Genomic DNA, 22,598 nt, shown 5'->3' with positions numbered 1-22,598 from the left:
AATGATAATTTACTAAATTCATACAGTAGGTGAAGGATGTTGAAAATAGCTAGTTGAGCACCTTTCTGACATCAGAAAGGTGCTTAACACCCCTATCATTTCCTCAACTACAGAATGTAATTGTGATGTTCCATTCACCCCAAACTTTGTCTGGAATCTTTATGTTGTCAGAGATGTGCATCTCAGGGTTTTCTTTTTCCCATATTTAGACTGTAAAGCAGTGTGCTGCATTTACTGCAAAAATGATTATGCACTTTTCTGATATCAAAAAAGTGTCTTAACAGGCTTATCCTTTTGCAGTTTTCAAAGCTTGCAAGCTCTTCAGGTTGCTGAACATATTTCTGATATCACAAAATGTTTTTGGAACTTTGAGTATAATCAGAAAAATCATAACCAGATCATCAGATGCCCTAAACAAGTCCACAAAATGGCACCCCTCAGCTCTGGATAAGCAAAAAAAAAGTATTTTGTAATGAAACTTCAACAAGCTGTTTTCCACTAAAGTAACAAGCAGCTTGCTACAATTACATCACCAGCACACTATCAGCATTCACTTATGGGTGGGAACATTGTCTTCTGCAGTAAGCTGCTTGCTGCAGTTAAATTACCACAAACAGTGCATGATACTCTCACACCTGCCCATCATGCCGTCTGACAGCTTATATTCTTTATCCTGTCCTAGTAACATCTCTGATCACCACAGTCAATGTATTTCAATATACTCATGGGTGATTTTAATAATTTTGAGAATTTATATCATATACATCAGGCCTTATCAAAATGCTGCATCTATTATTCTTCCAAGTAATCATATTATTTTTACAGCTCATAAAGAAACAATTACCTATGCAGCAAAGTCATGCACATTTGCATTACTCATGTGTGTGAGGTAAGCCTGTCAAAATTGTTAGAGAAAAAATTGTAATAAGTAATGTTTAAAAGATCCAAAAGAAAAAAGGATTTCAAAAAGGATTGAAATTCATACCAGCCAGGCAACTAGATATAGCAAATACATTACTGGAACTTAAATCATACGTTAGAAGGTTGAATTTGGCATAATATTTTGGGAATGACAATGGTCTCACAACTGGAAGGTCTTTGGATAGCAACTTGAGGGAAAGATAGTGTTATCCTATTTTAGCATCTTTTAAAAAAGCATTTGCAGAGCATATTTATAAACTATTTAATGATACAAATAAGAGAAAATATAATTTGAGGAAAAGAGGAATCTAAACTTTCAGATGCTTTAACAAAAATAGACCAATTAGAGTTATGAAGCTGAACAAGGGTGGGAAAATAGTGCTTTTTGACACCACACATTACACAGATAGTATGTTGAATATTTTGCATAATTCGGAAACATGTACTATAATATCAAGGGCTGACATTAATATAGCTTTTAGACAGATCGATCTTTATTTAGAAGAATTTAAATGGATAATAGAATAACCTTGGAATTATATAAATTCCTGAAGGTAGATAAACCCTAACTATATTTGGGATTCAAAAAGTACATAAAAATGTTCTCAAACCACCCTATAGACAGTTTCTCATAGTGGTTCTAAGACCCATCACCTTGGAGTATATATAGACAAAATGTTAAAACCTATCTACAGTCAAGAATCACATTTATTAAGGGATTCATGGGACTTTTTGGGAAAATTGATGTCTGACATTTGGGAGAAGATGGCTTTTTTTTAACTTTAGATGCTGTTGATCTTTTTAATTCTTTTACAACCAAAGAGGGATTATCACTCTATCTTGTCACCTTGATAGAATGTGAATTTTAAACAGAAAAGAATGTGGGATTTCTGTTACATTTTGCCAATTAATACTCAATAATTAATTTTATTCATTTGGAAGGTAAAGTTTTTAAACAAGTCAAAGGTGTTGCAATAGGCATAGCCTATACAGCCGTTTATGCTAATACAATGTTATTGGCTTGGGAGAAAAATTAGATTTTTCCCTTCAGAAAGTTTTAAGTACATTAAGTTATATCTGAGATTTTTTTTAGATGACAATTTATCCTATGGAAAACACCTGAAGATAAAGATATGATTGATTTTTTGCAAGAATCTATAGTTTGTTTTTTAATTTACTTTTATTTAGGATAAAGACTCAATTATTTAGACATTAATGTGGAACAAACAGACTTTGATTTTAAAACAAGACTATATAGAAACCCCACATTTAGTTATTCTCATTTGCATTTTGCAGACTTGCTTCACTTTATTTTTAAGATGAATTTGGCTAAAGATCAATGTATTAGGATGGCTAGGATGACCTCCTGTTTAAATGACTTGGATGATGAAATTAGTAAACTAAAATGATGTTACTAGAAAGGGAATATCCAGAACTGATGATAAATGAAATCATCACTAAAATAAATGGTTCATGGGGAAATACATATAAACCACGTTTAGGGGGAAGTGAGATTGGGGAGGAAAATGACTTTTTCAAGGGATTGTTATACAGCAGAGGTTTCTAAAGAGCCTGTGTTATAGCTTATAACAAGAGCTCTGTTGATATTAAAATATAATAAAAGGGAATTGAAAGTTTTTAAAAGATGATGATAAAGCTAGAATTATTGATAATGAACCCCACTTTATTGATAAAACATTAGTTAATTTAAAAAAAATAATTAGAAGGATCAAGCAGGAGGAAAAGTGAAAACGAAAAGAATGGAACATCCAAGAGTGGATTTTACAGGCAATGTCCCTTCATTATGGAAGAAAAGTGCATTACATTAAGAAACTGTTTGAAATCCGGGGTTATTTAAGGATGGTAACTGTGAGTCAACACTCAACAGATATTATACATTTGGCTAAATGTTCCAGGTGTGATGTATTTTATATAGATAAAGTGAGAGAGCATTAACAAAGAAGATCTATAAACATAATTACTATATTAGTAGGAAGAATTATAACAATGCTCTTGCTAGGCACTTTGAAACTTCTGGTGAATATAGGAAATTTACATTTGGAATTATTGATATTATGGAAATAAATCCTGGGTTGAGTGGGAGTACTTTTAACATTGCAAATAATTAATCTGGCAACTTAGATTAAATGCAGCAACACCTCCTGGGTTAAATGAAAGTGTAATTTTGCAACAAGTACTTATGTTAAGAGCTGAGAAATTATAACATCTATTTTATTAACGAGGATGTCAGTAATTCTTAACCTTTTATTTATCTAGCACTCAGAATTTTAGGATAAAACTGTTTTTAGTGATATAGTGTTTTAAGTATTGGAATGGACGTTGTTATGTTATTTTACTTTGTTTAGTATTTTTGTATATTTTTAAACTAATAAGGACTGGTAATTTTTTTTCTGTAGCCCTCCATGAATTTAGTCATGTTCTTCTAAATCATAAGTAGGAATATTATAAAAGGAAGTGATATCATTTAACGTGTATTCTGATCAAGTACTCAGCATGGGATGAAAGCTCTTAATCATGCTCGATTAAAGTTTTCTTTTTATTATTTTTTCAGCCTTAGCCCGTTCCTTTCACAATCTTCTTTTGGTTCTGAGTATTGTTTAGAGTGCTTGCCCGTATTGGATGATTCTTAATGTGTAAAAGATAATTTTAGGTGTACAGGCAAACTGGAATTCATGACCTCATTATTTTATAAAAAATTAGCTGTCAGTATTGTCATTCATAAAAGATTACATATTAATATCACTGCCTGTGGGGGGGGGGAGTGTGAGCATCAGTTAGTTCAGACTTGCACATATGAGTTTTGTAGCAGTAAACAACAGCAAGATTGTAGGTAATTTATATTTTGCTTATTGGATGAATACATTCTTCGGTCAAATTAATGCTTCCTCCAAGTGATTTAAATATGAAGTACCTATAACTAATCTATGATGCAGTTGTATTAATATTATATGATGTCAGTACTTTTTATAAAAAAGTCTTGTTTTATTTTTTTTCAACCATGGCATTTTATAGTAAGGACTTAATTCCAGTTCCATTTACCGGTACCAATGGAAGTTAGCTGGGACTATCTAGTAATGTAGGCAGCGTGTATTTATGTATGAAGTTAAGCATTCACATTACATCAGTGTAATGTATTTGCAGGCTACACAAGTATGGTGCATTATGAAGAACCTGATGCCTCAAGCATGCAGGATGGCATGTTTTACTGCATCTAAAGCAGGTATCTAGCTAATAATGTAATACTATGCATCTAAGCTATTACTTTGAGGAAATGCACACACCCATGTATGAAGTTACTGTTTCTATAAAAAAGCGTTATATTAGCTTTATTGTTTAATGGCAAAAAGAAATGGCAGCCAGTTTTGTAAGTTGCCTACAACCAAACTATTAATTAGTTTTTTGCCAAACTGTAATTAATGGTTTGGCAATTATGTAACTAATTTCCAGTTACTTACCTAATGCTAATCGGGCATAGTTCGAGATGGAATCCAGGGTGATGTAAGCACCTCCTGCTGGTTCATGAATGTTAATGCTGTAAACACGATTCACTGCATTTAACCTTTGCTGTTCCAAAGCAGTTTAAAAAAAAATTGTGACCTTTTGTTTTGTATACAAAAAAGTATTTTAGCATAAAGATGCATGTCAACAGTTTTTTTTTTACAAAGGCCAAATGATGTTTTGTGCCTTTAAACATGATCTTTAAAATAAATTTTGAAATGTCAGGTAAAAAGTCTGTTTTTTGATACAACAAGAAAGGGCACAAGAAAGGGTGGGAAATGTTACCAATGTGTTAATATTTTAAATCATTGGGCTATCCGAGTAAATAATAAATGTGTATCCAGTGTGATTTTAAAAGATGGTAATCATGGAACAAGTGGACTTGTGTTTGTTGCAATTTGTACTTTCTACTTGGCATTTTATATGGGGAAAAGCAGAAAGGGCGTTTAGAAAGTGTGTTTATGAACATTGCCATGACATTTTGAAAAATAATATTATTGATACTCTTATTAGGCATCCCCACAATTTCTGGGTTATTCTAAATTCAAGTTTGGTATTCTTGACTATGTTCATAGGGATCCAACGGAATGACAGTGTCACTCCCTAAGAGAATACAGAGAGCTTATCTAGTTGGAGCTTAGACTGACTTCCACAACAGTCGGAGGTTTAAACAATGTTCTTATCTATTATTCCTGTTCTTAAATTAATTGCCGTAAAGTTATAATTGTGTTGTTGAACAAATCTTCTTTTTAACTACTATGTCATGGTAGGATTCCATATGTATAGCTTACTGTGATTTTGTTTTATATATATATATATATATATAATCTATATATATATATATATATATATATATATATATATATATATATATAGACACACACACACACACACACACATATATATATATATATATATATATATATATATACACACACACACACACACACACACACACAAGTATGTGTGTGTGTGTGTCTATATATATATATATATATATATATATATATATATATGTGTGTGTGTGTGTGTGCATATGTAGATATTTATTTTTGTCTCATATATTCTTAATGTTTTTATGGCAGTTTTTAATATATTTCTGTATTTACATCATGTAGTGAATGGTGACTGTATGACAGTATCATGCAATGGGTTTTTATAATATATAATGACAACTTTTATGAGTGGTAGTTCTGGTGAAGTCCATATTCTGTAAAAAGATGAAAGTGCTTAATTTTTTATTAAATTCTTTTTCCAAGTGACTGGTCATTGCTTTCTCTGCCTGTGCAGAGCATTGTTTTGTTGGGGTTTTACAGTTTGTACTCTACGTTTTCATCTGATTTGGTTTCATGTACTTTGCCGTCTTTGACTGTCAGGTAGTATACATTATCCCCCTCTGCTTATTGTAGTGCTTTTTGTCTGCAAGCTACCATGTGGCATAATTGTGACCTCTGAATGATACTGCATTTGTTTGAGCAATTTACCAGCTGGTCTGCATTCTGTGGCTTATATAATCACCCCTTTTATGACATATCTTTGTTGATGCTCATCTGTTAGATACACCTCACTGCATGGTCAATAGCCCTTGTGCCTTGGGAAGATGAAACAAACTGCATGTTAGAAAAAGCCACATTAGTCTGAAGGTTTGCCCTGCAGCAGACCTATTCCTGTGATGCAGTAGAGGAGAGCAACATTTAATTAGATTTCACTCTAGTTCTCTAGTCATTTTTTTTTAAATTTGTATTATTCCAATACTTTTGACGAAGGTTTTACTTGCTTCTCTGCAGACAGAAGCTAAATTAAAATATGGATGTATTTTCCAGTGTAACAAACACACGATCATAGATAAGAAGTGCTACTCCTACACATAAATGCATACTCACAGAAAATGTGAACCCTGTGGAACTAACATTTGGCCCGTTATCTTCTTGCTGGGAAAAGCTTTTAATATCTGTCATCTGTCTCCCCTAACATTTTATTGCCCTTCATTTTATTATGTATTTTGCATACGTTCAAAGCTGGCTTGGAGTACTTCAACTCACCATTCCATGCAACTGTGTGAGCATAATGAGGTCATTTAAACAGGTCTATATTAGTTCCATGAAAGACGTATTCATCGAATACATCTTCAGCGAACACCAGCCACCAAAATTTATTTCAGTGAACAGTGGAATATTTCCCACGGTTCGCAAACACTTGGCCATCCCCTCAACTTTGCCGTTTTCCCCACTGTAATGCAATCTTAGCACTGGTATATATAGTTGGGGGGTGTGGGGGGATGAAGCCCACCCACTTGGGTGGATTTGCTTTAGTCCACTGTGTGCTCCAGATGGCTGGTGGGAGAGTGTTTGTAAACCATGGGAAAAATTCATCGGTTCACTAAAGTGAATTTCAGTGGCTGGTGTTTGCTGAAGATGTATTCAATGAATACATCTTTTGTGCAATTAATATAGACACATTTAAACATTTCAATGCTCTTTTATTCCCCTGCAAACAAAAGATGCACGCTTGCTAGAATTAATAAAATTTAATAAATACTGTGCTGAATATGTGTGTTGGCTGCCATGAAGTTTGTCAGTGTGTAAGAACCTTTACATGGAGTTCAGCTAGTTTCTTCCATTTTTATTATTTTTTTGGCTACAGAAAGCAGAGCTTAAAAAGCATGTAATATTTGCTCAGTACACGTCAAAATCATTTTTATGTGTCATCTAGGCCAGCTCCATGGTTTTGGGGAATAAAGCCCTGATTTTGCCACAGATGACTTAAGTTCAATGAGCAGCCCAGGATGCTGACAACCTAGTACAGTGGAGGTAGAAACAGAGCAGCAACTGCTGGCTTGCCCACCTCAGGGGTTGGGGGGTAGGGGGAATTGAAGCTAGTCAGCTGGGAGCACCATAACTTCTATATTTATCTATGTGATATGTATCACCACAAACTATGGGCTGCATGTCGGGAAGCACACATGAGCCCTTTATTGATTGCATATGGGGAAAAGTCTCTGCAGATGGTGACAATAGTCACAAAATTAAAAGACTGCTTTTTGGAAGGAACGCTATGGCAAATTTGGATATGCTGTTAAAAAGCAAATGTATCACATTATCGCAAAGGTCTGTATAGTCAAACCTGTCCCAGTAGAAACATATGACTGCTAGATCTGGCCTCTGCATGAAACAATACACAGAAAATTTGATACTTTTGAATTATGGTGTTGGTAAAAATTTCTGAGGGTTCTGTGGACTGCAAAAAAATTAGATCAGTCAATACTAAAAGAAATAAATCCAACAGAAAGATGCTCCTTTGTATAGTAGGAATCTTTATATCTACTGCAGCTGAACTTTTCAAGTCTGTCCAGGACAAAGGTAAAGCCTCACAGGAATTGAAACATATTTTTGTTTCTCATATTCCCAAATTTCAGAGGAATTATCCCATTGTCTGTTTTTGTTTGTAGGCAGTCTTGCCCTCCTCCCATGGCAAGAAGGGTTCTAGACATATGCTTTCTGCTAAGTCTACCCTGACTCCTGCCTCTGAAAAACCTCCTTTCCAGGATAAGCCAGGTTCTGTTTGACAGTTTCCTTCCTTCTGCCCTCGTCCTGTTTCCCTTGTCCCTGTCTCTTCCAAATTGGCTACATATTACTTCAGACTCTTGGGATTTTCTCCATTATCTGTCAGGGTTACTCCATAGACTGGAAATCCTTTCCTTAACCTCTTGGGGAACAGCTCACTCTATTTTGGCTCAGGGCACCATTCAGGCAGTGCCTCCTGCCCAGATATGAAAAGAATTTTACTCCAGGATGTTTCTGGTCTCATGAAAGGTGGGCACTTGGAGACCAGTTCTAAATCTTTTGTGGTTTAATAGCTTTGTCAGATTCTTTTCTTTCAGATGTTATCTCTGGAAACATTGTTTCCTTTTCTTTTACCTCAGGCCTTTCTGGTCACTCTGGCCCTCAGGGATGTTTTGCTTCACATCCCCATCTATCCCCTCTTTTTTTACATTTCTCTGTTTCTTCCTTGCATTTACAGTTCTCTGCTATGCCCTCTGGCCTCTTTTCTGCCCCAAGGAAATTTACCAAATGCCTCACTCATGTTATTGTTTTTGCAGGGGTCAAAGAATTCAGATCTTTCCCTATCTAGACAATCTGCTTATTCAAGTTTCTTCCACAAACACACTGCTGCATGATCTCAAGTTTACTACTTCCCTGTTACAGAGTCTGGGGTTCATCATAAACTTCCAGAAATCAGTTCTGACTCCTTCCCAGAATCATATTTTCCTCAGCTGCAGGCTCAGAAGGTTCCCATGCTGACACCCCTGCCTGCCTCCAAGGATCTGTCTCTAATTGCCTTTTTCCAATCCCTTCTTCATCTGGCATCTGTCTAAGCCTGGGAATTCCTCAGGGTTCTTGGGCTTCCCATTCCCATGCTCCCTTTTGCCAGGTTCTATATGAGAAAGCTTCAGTGGTACCACAAGTCAGTGTGGCTCCAACATTCTTACCCCCTGGACTTCCTGATACCTTTCCTTCCCTGTCTCAGGCTTGAGCTTCAGTGGTGGATTCATCAACTTTCTCTCAATTTGGGGCTTCCATTTCAAGCTCCAGTTCCAACTCTGGAGCTCATTACAGATGCCTCAGACAGCAGGTGGGGTGCCTCCTGTGGGCCCCTCAAGGTTCAGGGCCTCTGGCCTCCTCATCAGAGGTCAGACCTCATAAATATAAAGGAAATTAGGTCTGTGCTTCTGGCTGTTCAGGCTTTTCATTTTCTCTCTCATCCTGGCCCCCTCAACGTTTTCACAGACAATACCACAGTGATGTGTGTCAACAGCAGGGGAACAAGAGGTCCTATTCTCTTTGCAGGCTAGCTGCTCGAGTCTTGCATTTAGCTATTCAGTATCAAGTTACTCTTGAGGCAGTTCATATTCACCCAGTCACAATCTGGTGGCAGACTTCTTGAGCAAGTCTAGCACACAAATGTATTCTTCACAGAGATGCATTCCTGGACATTGTCCATCAGTGGGGTACTCCTCATGTAGATCTTTTTGCCTCCACTCTGAACAGACCACTTCCTGTATTCTGTTCCAGAGACCCAAGTCCTCTGGCTTGGAAAGTGGCTGCATTGTCTTTTCCTTGGAATGGGATGTTTCTGTATGCCTTCCCTCCCCTTCCTCTCTTACCATGAGTCTTGCACAAGATCAGCCACAGACAACATTTGGTTCTCCCTTCTTTCTCACTTGACCAGGGGCAGTCACCACAGGTTACCTCACAGTGTAGATCGTTTCACACAAGACAAGGGATCTCTTATCCATCCTCACTTGTCTACTCTTCAGCTGATGCTGTGGTTGATAGGGTTTTGACCCCTTTCAGTCCCTTTTTTCTGAGGATGTGCCATGGGTTCTGCAGGAGGCTAGGAAACCCACTACCAGGAAATCATATGTCAAAATGGAAGTGATTTTCTGTTTAGTGCCTCTCTCATCATCACGATCCCCATGCATGATGCATGGTGCCTCTCTCATCATCACGATCCCCATGCATGGTGCCTCTCTCATCATCACAAATCCCTATGCATGGTGCCTGTCTCATCATCACGATCCCCATGCATGGTGCCTCTCTCATCATCACGATCCCCATGCATGGTGCCTCTCTCATCATCACGATCCCCATGCATGGTGCCTCTCTCATCATCACGATCCCCATGCATGGTGCCTCTCTCATCATCACGATCCCCATGTGCGGAGATTCCTCTGATTCTGTCTTATTTGTGTCATGTGCTCCATGCTTGGTTGGCATATTCTTCAGGTAAAATTCACCTGTCAGTGACTTCTGCCTGCCTAACAGCGACTCCTCCTCTAACTTCTAGATTTGAGGTCAAGCCATTTCTTAAAGGTGTCCTTCATATCAGTCCTCCCAAGAAGCCTGTTCCACCTTCCTGGAACCTCAGTTTTGTATTTAAAAAATTGACCCAGGCTATTTTTTTGTTTTTGCTTCTTCAGCTTCCTTACAGCATTGTCATTGTAGTTGGAAGACTGTTCTTCTTTTGTCTCTCACTTCAGCCAAGAGAGTTTCTGAACTTCACCCCTTATGGCTGTTCCTCCTTTCTTAGTTTTCCGCAGAAGCAAGATGCCTCTTTGCACTAATCCTTCTTTTCTGCCCACAATGATCAATGAGTTGTCCCTTAATCAGTCTATTCAGCTTCCTTCCTTTTTTCTTCTCAACAGTCTGTCAGCGAGAAGATTCTTCACATGGGCTGACTGAGTATAGACAGCTCAGATATTATTTGGATAAAACTTAAGTTATTTGCAAATCTGAACAACTTTTTATTTCTTTTCATCAAGTCTTTGGATGTGGCTGTCTCTAAGCAAACATCTCCTCATGGATTTCTAAGGCCATTTCTTTTGTTACTTCTTTTATGGAAAATGTTTTTCCTCATCAGTAAATACGCATTCTACTGGGGCAGTTTCCTCCACTAGTGTTTTTTTCAAGGGTGTGGATACCATTTCCATCCTTGAGACAGCTACTTGGTTTTCCATGCATGCTTTCACTCAGCATTACAAATTGCATGTTCTTTCCAGTGCCAGGGCAGGCTTTGCCAGGGTTATCCAGCATGGGTTTGTAGAGGGCTCTTCTGGACCTTCCACTTGAGCTCTTGCACTCTCACTTAGGCAAATAATACTGCAACAATGATATGGAAGGAAATAGTGCACTTGTGTAAAATCTTACTATAACAGTAGATGTCATTCTCTTTACTGTTGCAGTATTTGCTCCCTCACTCCTTACCCCCTCTGTTCTAATTCTTGCCTCCTTGTCGAGGACCTCATTTTCTTCTTCCCTTTTCTACTGGATGCATGTTATCCTTGTCCCTAATGGCATTCTGTTCCTCCTGGAGCTTTTACAGTATTAATGTGTGTATCTGTCACCTTTATGCCCTACAGTTTGCATGAGGAGCATATGATGCCTGTAAGAACTAAAGGCTTTCGTATACTGGCTGGATGTTGCGCTGTCCTTGGCAGGAGATCCCTTAGGTAAAGAATACTGCAACAGTGAAGAGAAGGACATCTACTTAGGTTCATAGGTTAGTACTAGGCTAACTGCCCTTGCGAGCCATTTTAAGCCTAGTCAGTTAGACCTTGTGAGACTCCAACCCTGCACCTTGTGTTTGTAAGGCAAACACCTTAACCATTAGGCCACCCTTATGGTAAGAGTTTAGAAAGCTGTACTTTCTGCTGCTTCTCTGAATTTTGCGATGGAATTTAGAAACTCATGATCAGAATAGGCAACTGATATGTAGGGGAAAGGCAAATAAGTGACGGAAATGCCTCACAGGTGTCCATCTATGGAGTACCAGCAAGACATCTAAACTTGTGTATTTTGTTATTAAACTGTGATACCCCTTTTATTGAATTTCTCCATGGCTTGTTGTATAAACTAATGGCCTAACAAGTGATTAAACTTACACTACTACATTGCCACTTTCTCAGGGCAAGTATTTCTCAGCTGGGTAAGATTTTTCCACTTCTGGATGTACGTACCCTTTTATGCTTCAGTGATGTTCCTTATACGACTTTCCATTAAATTATATGGTACCTACATATATTTCAACATTATGTAAGATTATGTATTCTGCATCTCAGTACTCTGGAGTTCTGTTTGTATACAATCTAGGAATGAAGGTCAAATTAGCTTAACAACTAGTTGTTATGCATTTGTGATCTTTCCCTGAATAACTTAATATATTTTATGAAAACCTTGAATAGACTAGTCTACACATAACATTATTGCCTTCTTTATTTGCTGCCTATAAATGAAAATGATTGTACCAAAACACTGTTTATAAGCATGGACATGACTTGGACTGCATTTGTGACTTTTAGGTTAATTGAATTTGCCACATAAAGTAACAACCATGATTATTCTGTGACACTGGCTTCTCTTGTCCTTACGTCTGATGCATACAGACTGAGTTTCTCTCCTCTGCTCTTACTTATCACTACCTGTTTTGCCTTCTTAATAAGATATTGTCAGACTGTATTAATAATGTGTAGCCAGTGTACTCAAACCCACTAGCCCAAAGGCATGACAACCAGTGGTTCATGAGCTACATGCACCTCTGAGAAGGATTACATGCTGCTCCGCTGATCGCCCATTTTCTTGGACGTGCAAGAACAATTAAAATCTGTTCACTAGCAAATTATAATTGAAATACATAAGTTTTGTGAATGCTTCCACCACATTCTGCATTATACAGCAAATCAGTACTTTTAGTTCTCTCATCACATTAGTTTATCAGTTATGTCAGCAGAAAAGCAGGTTGCTAAGCGATGCTCAGAAACCTCACTTTATAAGGAATATTTGATTTGAGGCACTGGGTTTATGTGAAGATTCATTAATCTTTACAGCTGAAATTCTATAGGATGCAACTTAGCAACTAGTTAATCACAACAATGAGTGTGGATCTTGTGAAGTGATGTCAAATTTCATTTGCATATTGTCCATCTTATCTTTCAGCCACACCATATTAATGTGCAATATTGCAGAGGTATTTGCTCGTGGACATACCTATATTCATTAATGCTGTTTGTGGAATATGCCTGTATTTCTTGAAATGCAGTGCTTTTCAAGTGACTTTAAGGAACAAAAATGCAAATAGTTTGGTTCTGCCACCCAAAATGAATTCTAGCCATTGTCTTTGTGAGGAGGGTGGGTCCATGATGTCTTACATGTGCCCTTTCCTAGCTTTTATGGCACAAGTTAAAATAAAGATTTTTAAGGATGTTATCATACTTTACATTTTAGATTGCTTTACCTGCTTGCTAATCACCATTAACATAACCTTCATACTCAATCCTTCTAAGCAAAGTTCCAAATGTAAATGTGCATGTGCTTCCAAGTATTACAACTCAAAAGCCTTAGCTGCACTGAAAAGGCAGTTACTTGGCACAGTCAGTACAGAATTCTTGATGACATGGTTTTAAATAATACTAGCTTTCTGTCTTCCTAGATGTGTTATTAAATGAGCACAATATGAAGACTGTATTTGTTGCATTATCATGTTGATCATTAAAAACAAAGTAATGATCGGTTTTAGTAGCTTTAGTTCATGACGTACCAAGTCACTGACTTTTCTTAGTATTCTTTGAACTGTAACTGTGGGAAGAATCTTTAGCTTGCCCAAGACGTCTTGCAATTACCAGGTGATGTCCTTGCATTCACTGCTGCAGTATTCTTAACATATGGGATTCTCTGCCATGGAAGCCTGACATCCGGCCAGTCTACCAAAGACTCCTCCTGCTTTAAAGTTATGCCAAACTTCACCCAAATGCTCCTTGCATAGCACAGAATGTAAAAGTGATATTCAGGCCTACCATAGTCAGAATTTCTTTGCCACCAGTCCAAATATATCTTTTCACCATCAGTCTGTTTACTTGTGTCCATTTTCTGCCAGTTGAACGCATTTTCATTCTCCAGTGACTACATATGCCTGTTTGCTGACTTCTTTGCAGTTGCATAAAAGTAGTTTATTGGGGTTTTTGTTTTTTTCTTGTCTTATTTTGTGTCCCTTGGGGTTAATGTCATCCAGGAAGGGCAAATGCCAGTGCGGGAGACAGATTCCCCCATAAAGACCACTACAATCAGTGTCTTTTTTTTTTGTCTAGGAGCTTCTCTTGACCATATGTTTTGTTCAATTTGTCATCATTGTTCATCCCGAAAATACTTCAAAGTAGACTTTTTTCCCTTTCCTTGTGTCTTGAGAACCAGCGTTTTAAGCGTCTCACTAAAGATGCAATGGAAGGAATTTCCCGCCCTGAGGATCAGCTGTTAGGGAAGAAGGTGAAAAAGGTACAACTGGAATATTCCACTGTCCAGCCTCTGCCAGATGTTTCGCCCAAGGTCATTACAAATCCGGAGGCTTGCCCGGCTGTGTTGCCAGATTTCTCTGCTGTGACAGTGTTGGAGGCCGGTGAGGATCCAGTTGGCAGCAAGTCTGAAGAGGCCTTGCAGGCATCCATCTCAGACATTCAAGGGGAACCATGGTTGATTTTTTTCTGAGGAGACTACCTCCATTCTTAGTTAGGAAAGAAGTTCCTACTGCAGTTTTAGACTGTCATCCTGGGTCTGAGCCTTCAGTTTTTTGGAGGAGATGTTCCCTTAAAAAAGAAACAAAAACTTAAACATGCGTGCCTATGGATCCGCAAAGTAACTGGCAGTCCTTTACTTAGGGGCTGTTTACTGCTTTAATGTCATTAAAGCCTCCTCAAGGGGTTTCAGTTCCTGCTCCTCCATGGTCTCCCCTCCCCATAAAAGGTCTAGAGAACAGGATTCTTCTGAGGATGAGTAGGAGTCTGATGATGAATCCCTCACTTATTCTACTCAAATTCATTCTCCTTTGGACTGTAGGTCAGAGGAGGAAGATTCTGTTAGTCCTGATGTTCCTTTTGGGGAAATTTCCTTTGGGGACACATTCTCCTGGATGATGGATTTTTTTTTTTTAAGTGGGATTGTGCTCAGGCCTCTGATATCCATAAGAGGTACTATGAAATACTGCAGCTGGAATGTCCTAAGCCTGTGGCTATTCCTCCTGTTTTGGCTGCTTTGCTGAATGCTTTTTCCAGTGCCTCTCTGCACCCAGCTCCCAAGAAATGTTACAGGTTTTATAGGGTGCCTGAGGATTGTGCTTTGTTATATAAATGTCCTGCTGCTGATCCCTCTTTCATGTTTGTAGCTTCTGATAAGTCATTTCAATTGTTTTCTTTGGCCAAGTTATTGCCTTCTGACAAGCACAGCAGAGCTAGGGAAAGGTTGAGTAAGAAGGTTTACACTTCTGTTACCCTAGATTTTTGGGCTGTTAATTATCAGACCCATATGTCTAGGTGTGTTTGTTGGCTCTTCTTTCTCAGGCCTGTCAACTTATTTCTGATTTACAAGAAGCTTGAGGGTACAACGTCTGTTCTTTCCTTGCTAAGGACTTCCTCTCAAGTTGTTCATCATTCTACTAAATGTAACTGTGATGCAGCAGATGCCCCTTCTAGGGCTGCTATTTTTGGTTCAGTGATGAGACGGTATTATTGGCTTAGGCTTCCAACTCTACCCAATGATATTAAGGCTAAGTTAATGGATGCTCCTCTGGATTCTAAGCTTTTGTTTGGGGAAGCTGCTGCTGGTTTAAGTCCCTTCAGGATAAGGGTGAGGCATTACAGGAGCTTAAATATATGTTTGTTTCTCCTGTGCCTAAATTTCAGAGAAACTACCCCGCTAAGCATGCCTTTGTTCGTAGACAATTCTGTCCTTCTACTAAAGATAAGAATAGTGGCAAATGGGCTTCTCCTACTAAAGGGTCCTCAGTTTTCATGGACTCTGAAGCCTTCCTTTCCAGACAAAAAAGGTGGCATATGACTGTCTGTCCATTCCCAGCCACATTCCTCCTTCTTTTTGCCTTTCTCTTTCTCTGCCTGTTTGGCTTCAAATCACTCAGGATTCTTGGTTTCTGTCAATTGTTCATCAAGGGTACTTCATGGTGTGGAAATCCCGTCCTTCTTTTATGGGCATTTCTCAGTCTCCTCAGGAACAACTTTCCTTTTTTGCAGAGGTTCTTCAAAATCTCTTGACTCGGAGTATTATTCAAGAGGTGCCTGTGTCCCAAAAGGGAAAGGATTCTACTCCAGGCTGTTTCTAGTGTCCAGGAAAGAAGGCACTTGGATACCTATTTTAGACCTCTCTCATCTAAACACTTTTCTAAAAGTACCTTCCGTTTGGATGTTTCCTCTCTTGCACCTTCAAGTCTATATGGTGTCTCTGGATCTCAAGGATGCTTATCTCCATATTCTGACCTATCCTCTTTTCAGGAAGTTTTTGTATGTCTCTGTTGCTTCCTGGCATTTTCAATTCTCTGCTTTGCCCTTTGGCCTTTCTGCTGCCCCAAGGGTGTTCACCAAATGCCTTGCTCCTGTGATTGCTTTTTGCAGGCTTCAAATGATCCAAATATTTCCTTACTTGGGTTACCTGTTGATTTAGGCATCCTCTCCAGAGACCCTTTTGCAAAATCTTCATTTTGCCGTTTTACTTCTTCAGAGTCTGGGGGTTCACTATAAATTTCAAAATGTCTTCTCTGACTCCTTATCAGGATCATGTTTTTTCTGGGTTGCAAGATTCAGACAATGCCAATACTGGCTTCCCCGCCCCCTCCAAAGGCCTTAACTCTAACCTCTTTCTTTCACCCTCTTCTTCCTCTGGCTTCTGTTACCACCAGGGAGTTTCTGAGAACTCTGGGTTTCATGGCATCTGCCATTCTGATGCTCCCTCTAGCTAACCTTCACATGAGACAATTTCAGTGGTTTCTGAAGTCAGTGTGGCTTCAACATGCACATCCTCTAGATTTTGTAGTTCCTCTTCTTCCTTGTCTCAGGAACTTCACTGGTGGATTCAGCAGTTGCCTCTGAATCTAGAGATCCCTTTTCATCCCCCCTCTTCCCTCTCAGGAATTTTTCACAGACGCTTCAGACATGGGATGGGGGCTGACATTTGGCTCCATAAAAATTCAGGAGGTGTGGTCACCTCATCAGCAGAAGGAGCACATCAGTGTCAAAGAGATGAGAGCTCTTCTGCTGGCTGTTAAGGTCTTTTATCCTCTTTTTCTCTCCAGGGCCACGCAAGGTTTTCACAGACAATACAACAGTGATGTGGTATATCAACAAACAGGGAGGAATGATATCTTATCATCTTTGCCGGTTGGCACTTCTGGGTATGGGATCTTGCTGTAAAGTATCACATGACTTTTCAGGCAGTTTACATCCCTTCTGGTGAGAAAAATTGTGGCAGACACTCTGAGCAGGTCCTTAACTCAGTCCCAGGAATGGATGCTTCACAGGGATGTGTTTCTGGACATATCCACCAGTGGGGTACTGCTCAAGTGGATCTTTTTGCCTTCCTGCTGAACAGACAACTTCATGGATTTTGTGCCAGAATCCCAGGTCCTCTGGTGTAGAAGTTGGACACCCTCTCATTTTCATGGAAGGGGATTTTTCTTTATGCAGTCCCTCCTCTTCCTCTCATTCAGAAAGTCCTGTTCAAAATTCAACAGGATGCTTCCAAAATCTTGTTGGTTATTCCCTTGTGGCCGTGACTGTACAGCTTCCCTCTTTTTCTGCATTTAGTCAGGGGCAATCATCACAAGTTGCCTCACAAGGTGGATCTACTCTCACAAGACAAGATGTGTTTCATCCATCACCACCTGTCCATGCTTCATCTGACATTGTGATGATAGGGTTTTGCTTCCTCAGAGACGCCTTTTTTCTGAGAACGTGCTGCAAGTCCTGCAGGAGGCCAGCAAACCTACTACTAGAAAATCCTACTTATACCAATGGAAGAGTCTTGTAACCTGGACCCACTTACTGTGGATGTTCCTTTGGTTCTCTCTTATTTGAGTTGCTCAATGCTGGTTTGGCCTATTTTTCTATTAAGGCCCACTTATCAACTATTTCTGTTTGTCTGCCTTTTTCTCCTCCTTTAGCTTCTAGATTTGAGGTGAAACAATTTCTTAAAGGCATCCTTAATATTAGATCTCCCAGGAACCCTGTTCATCCTCCCTGAGATCTTAATTTTGGAGAAGTTGACTCAGGCTCTTTTTGAGCTTGCTGCTTCAGGTTCCTTGCAACATTGTTCACGAAAGATTGTTCTTTTGTTAGCTCATACTTCTGCCAGATGGGTGTCTGAGTTACAGGCCCTTATGGCTTGTCCTCCTTTTTTGATTTTTCATGAGGCTTAGTGTGTCCTTGCACATTCTAACCCTTCTTTTATCCCTAAGGTGGTTAATGAGCTATCACTCAGTCTAGTAATCTACCTACTTTTTTCCTCTCTTCGCAAAGTGACACTGAGAGGGTGCTGCATACTTTGGATGTGCATAGGCAACTCAAGGTTTATTTGGATAAGACTAAGGTTATTAGAAAATCTGATCAGGTATTTGTTTCTTTTCATCCTAGACCTTTAGAATTTGCTGTATCCAAGCAAACTATTTAGTCTTGGATTTCTAAGGCTATATTTTTGTTACACTTTTCATGGCAAGAGCTTTCTCTCTTTAGTCAAGACTCATTCTACTAGAGCTGTGGCTTCTTCTGGTGCTTTCTTCAAGGGCTTAGATACAAATTCTATTCTTGAAGCAGCTACCTGGAATTCTCTGCATACCTTTACCAAACACTACTCGTTGGATGGTATCTCTGAAACTAGGCCTGGTTTTGCTTGTGCCATTCTTCATGGTTTTTAGGGGACTCTTCTGCTTCTTCTCCTCCCTAGTTCCCTCTTGAGCTTGGCACTTCCCTATATGTTAAGAATATTGAATGTAAGGGGCATGAAGATGTCCTTGCCTTCACTGCTGCAGTATTCACTTCCTCCTACTCCTTTGTCTTCCTGGATGGACAGAATACCTCTTGGGTTCCTTGGACTGGTGTTCCTACTGGGGCAATTAGTTTGGACTGTGGTAGCCATGAACATCACTATTATGCTGTACACTATACAAGGAACATTTGTGCGATGTTCGGCATACCTATAAAGCAACAGAAGTCTTTGGTAGACTTAGCCGGGCTTCGGGCTTCCACGGCAGGAATCCCATATGTTAAGAATGCTGCAGCAGTGATAGCAAGGACATCTATCATTATGGTAAGATTTTACACAACTGTACTTTGTTTTCTTAATATTGGAGGCATAGATATGGTGTCTATATCACAACAGCGAACTTAAAAAAGTTTGACCGTTATAATATTGAACCGTTACATTCGAAACCCAAGAAAACTGAAACAACAGAACAGCGATTTTTTTTTTCCCCAGGGAAAAAAATCACTGTTCCGTTACAAAAAAAAAAAAACTTAACCTTAAACCTAAACTGATTTAGGGGGGCTTCGCCTCCCACACCCTCCAACGTGGGGGGCTGTCCCCAACACCCCCCACTTAAATATACCAACTCCAATATTGCACCATAATGGAGGAAATAGCAAAGCCCCAAAAATGGCCCACCGACTTTTTTCCCTGGGAAAAGTTGATGTTCCGTGGCTTCGTTGTTTTCCACTTTCAGACTTCAGGGTTCGATATTACAGTGTTCGAACTTGCTGTAGTTTGACGTTGTAATATAGACCCTAGATTTGCAATGGTATCATCAATGTTTTAGCCCTGTAGTTCTTTTACTACTGGACAGCATCCAACAGCCTCTGGCTAAGTCAATTAATATAATACGTAAGTAAGTGATTACTATATAAAGTAAAATTGGTTACACAGTATAATAGTAGATGGTTATATAAATTATTGTTATAAGCCTTGACAAAAAAAATTACATTTTGAGTTTCGGACGTTAAGGCCAAAACCACATTTCATACCTCTTGCCATTATGGTGGAGATCTTTCTTCAAAAAATAGCTGGCACTGTATTCAAATGTCAGCACTCGGTGCTACAACATGCCAAAAACATTGAAACTGCATGAAAACAATGAGTATCAATCATTACTCTTCTCCTTTCGTTTTTTTATTCCACAGGGGTTAAGCCCAACTATACACCTGATGTATAGAGCAAGCACCCTCAAACTTATATATACTAACTCCAAGATCATCATACCTCAGAGAAAAGGGAATATTCTGAGAAACTATCATCTCAGACTTGGTATACGTAAGTCTGTTCTTTTTTTCAGCATTCAGTCTCAGCATTACATGACACTCTCATGTGGGTCACAATATTTCAGTTACCAAAATCGTTATCACAAAGGCAAAAGTCTTCTTCTATTAGAATTTAACAGCACCCACTGAGAATATCTAGTTAACCTTTCACGGGTTAAACAATGCAGGCCTGACAAGCTACTTAAGGTAAGCAGGTCCATACAATCCAAGGTTGATAAAATACAACTTACTGAATCTCTACAACTCACCCATGACTATCTATATGCAAACATGCAAATTTCAAATTCACATATCTGCTCAGCACATAAAAATAAACACACAGTATTAAAACACACTAGAGACTAAAATTATTAGTTTGGGTCTGCATTCTCTCCCATTATCAGTATAAAACTGAAGTTCATACATCAGTGGAATGTAAACATATACAGTGTGTGAGAATTAAATGGCTGTCTTATGACTATAGTCTCAACAGTCACATTCTCAAAACAAAGATTTTAAAAATATAGAAATTTTAAGGCAAATGTATTGATCCCAAGAGTTTCTAAAAGTGATAGTTTACTATGACGATATGATTCAACAAATTGAACTGCAAAAACAAACCCCTTTGACATGCAAAAATTCAGGCTGTAACTGTTAAGTTATATAAGATGGCTGCAAAGGTGAAATGCCTACTGGGTCTATATTATATAAGCAAATGCACTAAATTGAAAACACTATATAATCGACCCACTAACACTGAAAAAAAATGTCGAACAAACAGATCAGTGATTTTTTTCCCCAGGGGAAAAAAATGGCTGATCCATTAAAAAAATAAATAAATAAAGTGGGGGCCTTCACCCCCCCCCACACCCCTCGATGTGGGGGGCTGTGCCCCCCCACACACACCCTACTTGAGATCGCACCATAGTGGAGGAAATGGCAAAGTCTCAAAAATGGTCCAGTGATTTTTTTCCCTAGGAAATAAATTGCTGTCCTTGGTTTTGGGATTTTGCCATTTTGGGGTAAATAGGTTTAGTTAAGCAGCCTTCACTAACTTAATAGGGACCCGCCTACTGTTTAAAAGTGCAACGTTCTTGCAGCCTATTACAATAAGTTACAGAGACCTACATGGTCATTTTGGTGGGGTGAAGCCTCCAAAGAAAAAGATTTTATTTGAAAAATGCTTCTGAAACAGACTATTTAGCTGTCAGTTAAAGAAAGTTGTTTTTCAGATTTAGGTAATGTGGATGATGTATATTTAGCTGTGCTGGATTCTGTGACATTGGATATTGTGATATCATACTATAGATGCAATGTTTACACATATGGAAGTGGTTGCCACAACAAGCACATCCTAATGCACTGTGCAGCTCTGTAAGCAGTATGACCTCACACTGTATACTCTACCAGTTTTTCATGTATCCCGACTATATAATACCTAAATTCACAGATCCTCACATCATATAAAGTTCTTTAATGCCATAGTGAATCATACATCACATATCACATCTGCTGGTCATACATATTTTCTAATATTGCATTGCACTCTGTACCTTTGCAACAGAAAATTCCATGAAGTATAAGGTAAAAAAATTTAAAATGCAGCTCATGAAAGGTACTCCTCCATGCAAATGGCAACTAGCTTAATCCTGTCTGTACTTTTCAAAGTATTGTGTTTTGGTGCACTTTATCAAAATCACTTCAGCAAAAGGAAATGCACAGATTTAAGTTTGTTGTGCATATCATATTTCCACATATCATAATGCCAAAAACAGTACAAGGAAATATACCAAGCAAAACACATATTGTTGACAAGGTGCAAGCTCCCTTGCACTTCCATGCTAAAAGAGCTATGCTCCTCTGAACTCCTTCATTTTACTAATCTTAGTCTGATGTCGTACCAACCTTGCTTTAAGTGCACTGATTAGTAGCAGGATGCATCAGGCGTGATTCTGATTTCTTAGAAATACTCCATCTGAAAAATAATGTTTTTGATTCATGTATTCTTCCACCACCATCCTGCATAGTACTGGCCCGGCACCCAGTGCTTCTCCATTGTGGCTATACCAGCTGTTGTCCTTGCTCCCCAGATGCAATCTGGTATACTGGGGCAAGTCATGAAACTAGGCATCCAGAAGCTCTGCACATCTGAGCATCTGTATGTGGGAGGTCTTTTTGCTTATGAGCTACCCATTTCCCCCTCCCTTTGCAGACCCAGTGGTATGCTTGAGGGTGGGTGTGCAATGGAGACATGGCGTATCATCCCACTTCAACAGCAGTAGCTCAGCTAAGTCTCCCTGTACCCTCTTTAGTGTGCTGTCCCCAGCCTCTACCAGTGATCAGCACAGTAAATGCTTATGACCCTACCCCACTCACTCCCGAATGGTAATGCCTATCCCACCCTGCCACTCTGTCAGTTTACTGACCTGCTAATTGAACCCAGGTTGCCTGGATTGTAGTCATGGCTTTATCCCTCTGTTTCACCTGAGTGGCTGAAAAACAAATTTTAGAATTGATATCAGCAAACATTTGTTCATTCAAA

The 22,598-nt window shown here is 38.8% G+C and overlaps 1 protein-coding gene across 5 annotated transcripts in view; it reads left to right on the top strand.

Annotated features, from left to right (window-relative positions):
• Positions 1-22,598, top strand: part of GRIA3 (glutamate ionotropic receptor AMPA type subunit 3) — a 2,740,455-nt gene that overhangs the window by 1,683,076 nt on the left and 1,034,781 nt on the right. The window lies entirely within an intron of this gene.

This window comes from Protopterus annectens, chromosome 15.part0, assembly GCF_019279795.1.
Source record: "Protopterus annectens isolate FY-2018-M chromosome 15.part0, PAN1.0, whole genome shotgun sequence".
NCBI classification, from domain to species: Eukaryota; Metazoa; Chordata; order Ceratodontiformes; family Protopteridae; genus Protopterus; species Protopterus annectens.
Note: the sequence above shows the minus strand (reverse complement) of the source record. Positions and strands in the feature narration are given on the sequence as shown.